The 4,913-nt window shown below is 49.6% G+C and overlaps 1 long non-coding RNA gene across 1 annotated transcript; it reads left to right on the top strand.

The window, feature by feature from the left end:
* The first annotated feature begins 389 nt into the window (after positions 1–389).
* On the top strand, positions 390–3,504 carry LOC129013008 (uncharacterized). Its single transcript, XR_008493748.1, has 3 exons — positions 390–640; positions 1,856–3,142; positions 3,240–3,504. It is a non-coding gene; the product is annotated as an uncharacterized LOC129013008 (long non-coding RNA).
* The last annotated feature ends 1,409 nt before the right edge of the window (positions 3,505–4,913 follow it).

Here is a 4,913-nt window from a genome sequence, read left to right as displayed (position 1 = left end):
AAAACCCTCATCTATTCAGCACCCTGCCATCTCCTCGTCTTCAGGCTAATTCCAGCTTCTTCACTCACCCTGGGACCATTTCCAGGTACCCCCCAATTATCCAGTGGCTCTCCTCCAAAGACTCCAGAAAGCCCTGCTAAAACCTGGCTTGTGATTCCCTCAAGGAGGCCTGAGTGGAGACCAATTAATACTCAGCATCATCAAAGCCACTAGGCAGTTCCTTAGGCAGGAGCACTACCTGCAGGCCACCCTGCCCATCCTGTCCACAGTGACAATGAGGTCTGGGCCGCTCATGGGGCATCCTGATGCACTCTAAATGAGGTCACACTGGCAGGGAGGAGCTGCTCTTGCAAGGCCAGTCCCTTTACATGTACTGGGGATTGCGAATGAGTGGGGCTAGAGTCACCTCCCCAGGAGGGGCTGGAGGTCAGGGCCTGGTGGGCTCTGCAGGCTCATCAGTTCAGCACAACATGCTCCTGCATTCAAGAAACAGAGCACGGGGCTGCTCACTGGCACTAGAGGCCAAAAGAAGGTGAGGGCAAATGAGATGCAGGGACCTCTTCTCACAGCTGTGCCAACAAGCACCAAAAGGAGCCCCCACGTCCACATCAGGAAAGAGGGGATGGTGCACAAGATCCAGGTACTTCATGTGTGCCCACCCCTCTGCCAATCTCATCAATGCTATGGATCAGTCATACGTCTCCTACAACTTTAAGGCTGTTGCTGACCCTCAGGGGTCCAGTGGACCTAGATCCACAGGGCTGGGCTGGCCTCCTCAGTTCCTGGTGCATTGTCATTCCGTGCTCTGGCCACAGGCCACAGGCCACAGATGGGTGCGGTCAGTGGTTACCTCTCTTCTTTTGCCCCAGCTTCTGGTAATAGGGGCTTCAAGGACCCTGAGCCCAACCTGACCAGAGGGAGTTTCCTTCCCACTATTTGACTCTAGCTATAAAGGGATAAGAATAGGGGGACTACTTTTATGGTAGTCTTGCTTTCTATCTTGATGAAAAATCTGCTATTTTTGCACTGGTGTAGAAGGAAAATAGAACCATGGCTTATGTACCCACGTTTTGTAGCTGAGGTCATGTACTTTTGATAGTCTATTATGTTTCTCCCAATTACAAATATGCTCCTTCCCCTTGGAATTTGGGTAGAAAGGCACAGCCCTCCCCACAGTCCAGCTAATCACGTGCCCACGAGAGAGAACAGGGGGCAGGGAGGCCCTCTGGGAGAGCCGGAGGGGTTCTGGCGATCGATAGCGCAGCCTCCATCCATCTCGATCCTCATCGGTCTGTGGCCTATTAAGCGCTCCCTGTCTGTCGATAAGCCCCTATTATTGCTCTTGTGCTGAGCACGCTGAGGCCAGCTTCCATTTGGCCAGAGAAAAATAATGACTGTTTGTTTATTAGTTGGGAGGAAATGCCCAGCCACAAACGTGCATTTGGGCCACAGCCAGGTCCTATGGAGCCCTCCCTCTGCCCAGGCCCTCCCTCTAGAACTCCTATAGCAGTGATCTGCAGGCTGGTGTTCGTTACGAGAAGGTGGCCCAGGAGATGCCGAAATCCACATGGATGCTTCCAGGCAGCCAAGAACACGTTGGCAACCTTGACTCATTCCTTGGCTGGTGCAAGTGGGGAGGGCACCGCTGGGGAGAGTTGGCAACGCAAGCTAATGTGACAAAGGGTTCCCAAGCAGGCCTGGCCATGGGCTTGTGAGCTCTAGGGGCCCTCGCCTGGGAAACTGCTGGCAGAAAGCTCTGGCAACCACACTGAGTCAGGGCTACTGGGGCCTAGGAGGCCTGGCCCTAAGCAACTGTTTCCTCTACTTCCACCTGCTCTCTGTTTCCTTCCCTTAGCAGGAACTTTGGAGTCACACTGACGTGGGTTCAAATCCCAGCTCTGCCACTGAGCAACTGTGAGATCTTGGCAAATTGTTTAACTTCCCTGATCCTCTATTGACTCCTATGTTAAATGTGACTTAGAATGCTTGTGTCATAAGACTGGCGTGAGATAAAGTACGGCAAGTGGGAAACACAAAGCCTGTGCACGTGAGGCCCTCAACAGAAGAAGCTGAATTGCTGTGTATTGGCAGCCTCCTTTCTCTTACCAGAAAGCCCACACCTCTGGCTAAACCCTCAGGCTCACTTGCCCACCATTACCGGGTGCCTGTCTCCCTTGCCTGTCTTCCCTTGACTCGAGGAACTTCACCTGCTTTCCTTCCCTAGAAGGCCCCAGCGCCCACCTTGCTTGCTATCCTTCAAATCAAACAACCTGCCCTTTCTTCTAAAAAGGTTTTACTGTTATCACTAAGGGGAAACAAAAAGGTGCAACTAAAACTAGCCTTCCTTAAGCCTGGGCCCAATTCCCAACCCTGATGCTAACTTGCAGTGCTACCTTCAATAAGGTGTCCAGCTTCTCAAAGCCTCAATTCTCTTAACTATCAATGAAGACGGCTGTCCTAAATGAGCTTTAAGAGTCTCTCCTACCCTACAAAATTGTTTTCTTTTAGAAACAAAAGAAATATCTTGCAAAATCTTCGTAAGTACTTATATCTCGTATTTCTCTCCATACTCTTCTCATGCGTGATCGGCTGATTCCCAAACTTCTTGCCAAAGTGCTCCTTTATCCAGAGATGTTAGTGCCCCTCAACACCACCACCAGCCTCTGGGTTCCCCCTACTCCCCCTGTGCTCTCAATCTGCCTGCATTCTTTGGGCACCGTGTTCTGGAAGATTGATAGGGCTTTAAGTATTCAGGTAGCTCAATGAGCCATTTTCTTCCCAGGTGGCTCATTCCTTAGGGCATAATCCTTCCTTTCCTCCTTCCCTTTTTCTCGCATAATCATTGTTTCAGTCAACTTAAGCTAAGTTCAGCAATGGTAACAAATGATCCCAAATCTTAGTGGCTTACAATAGCCAAGAGCTATTTCTTGCTCATATTCATGTGCATGGCAGGTTGGCAAAGCCTGTTCCACATCCTCTTCATCCCAGAACTGAGAAGTCTCACCTGATGGAAGAAGAACCAATGGGAGAGCCATGTGATGGATCCTCAAGCTTCTGCTTGAATCAAGTCCATGTCACTTCCGTTCACATTGTATCAGCTAAAGAAGTCACACAGGCCAGCCTGCTGTCGGTAGGACAGGAGGTATAATTTTTCTTCAAATATCTTGACAATAACACAATCTACCCCATGATTAAGCCTTATTACTGGGATCCTCTGGTCCATACTGCTCATTTTACAGGTGACAGGACAAAAGCCCAGAGACATGAGACAATTAGCCTGAGGTTACACAGCAAATCAGTGGAAGAGGAGGGACTAGAGCCCAAATGTGTTGACCTTCCAGTGCAGATACAAGAGAAGGGCCAAGAGGAGATATATCTGGATTCAATCCCAGCTCCATAATTCTAGGCAAATTCTTTCAACTCTGAGCCTTGGCTTCCCTTCTATAATATAGGCTAAGAGCACCCACCTCCTGCAGGGAGGTTGAGAGAGCTGGGTGAAATTTCGTAAAGTGTCTCACTCAGTGTCTCACACAGAGAAACCTCTTGACACATGTGTTTCCTGTCTCTTTCTTCCGTGTCAACTGCACCAAACTCCTTCATTTCATTCCCTTCTCTCTTCTTTCTTATCAAGCCCACCTCTTCTTTTGTCAAGAAGTTGGGAGAAATAAAACATTTTACAGACGAGAATAGCGGTGATCCTAGGGCAATGTGGCTTAGGTACAAGAAGCTGGCAGGGAAGCCTTCTGTGGTTGCCTCCAAGCTCAGTAAGAAAAGGGTCCTCGAAGCCCTCCTCAAGGACCTAATGACACGCTACCTATTTACATCCATTATCTCCTCAAATCCTCACCACAACCATGGGCAGGGATCGCCATTAGTCCCATCATGCAGATGACAAGACTGAGGCCAGAAAGGTTGAGTGACAAGCTCACCAGCCCTGGAAGCACTAGGCCTTCGCAATCACAGATCTTTGGGCTCAAACGTCTATATTTTGCTGCTATCCCCAAGGTTGAGCCTGTCCCCACATACACTTGCCTATCCTTACATGCCTGGCACCACATAATAAAAACAACAACGTCTGAGCCTCCGGAAGAGACATGAGTGGTCTCTGGGGAGTGAGGGAGGCATGGCTGGTGTGGGGATGATGGTGTGGGGGAGGGAGGATACAGGGGAAGAGACCAGGAAAGTGATTTCAAGAACAATTGTCACCGATTCTGTTTGGCTTTGTCTCATAAAAATTCTGTTTTCAACATTCATGAAATGAAAGTCCAGGAAAGTCTGTTTAGGCACAGCCATTTCCTGAGAGATCTGACAGTTAACATTTCAGGGATGTATCAGGGATATGTATATATTTCAAATACCCCTCCCAAGGACAGCTGTGGAACCTGTTTGGAATATGTTTTTATGATTAGGTGAGGGGTGAGTGTGTGAGAGCAGATCGCTGGCTGTTGTGTTTGTGGTTTGCTTTTTTTTCCCTCTCTCTCTTTCCACCCCCTCTCCCTTTGAAGGGCTGTTTTCTTTGTTCTGGGAGCCTAGCTCTACTTAGAATGTCTAATAATGGCACAGATGGTCCCAATTTATTGCTGCCTTACCTGTCTGAGGGAGATACCTCGACGTCCCTCTGTCCCACCTGCCGGCATCTTTCTTCCTGAGCTGTCCTGTGAGGACTGTGAGCAGCCGCCTCTGCTGCCTTTCCCGAGCCATCTTCTCCAGAGTCCTCCCATTCAGATACAGCAGCTCCGATGGCCCCTGCCTGAGGGCAGACACCTATGCTCCCTGCTCCCACTGAAACAGGAAAACATCCCTGGTCTGCTGAGTTTCCAGCCTCAACCAAGGGTGCAGACCTGTCCTGCCTCAAGGGAGACATGGCAAAGCAATGGGGCTTTTACAGAGAGCAAGAAACAGGCTCTATTTTA

The sequence above is a fragment of the Pongo pygmaeus genome, chromosome 1, assembly GCF_028885625.2.
Source record: "Pongo pygmaeus isolate AG05252 chromosome 1, NHGRI_mPonPyg2-v2.0_pri, whole genome shotgun sequence".
Lineage (NCBI taxonomy): Eukaryota > Metazoa > Chordata > Mammalia > Primates > Hominidae > Pongo > Pongo pygmaeus.
The sequence above is the reverse complement of the archived record's forward strand: the minus strand, read 5'-3'. Positions and strand labels throughout refer to the sequence as shown.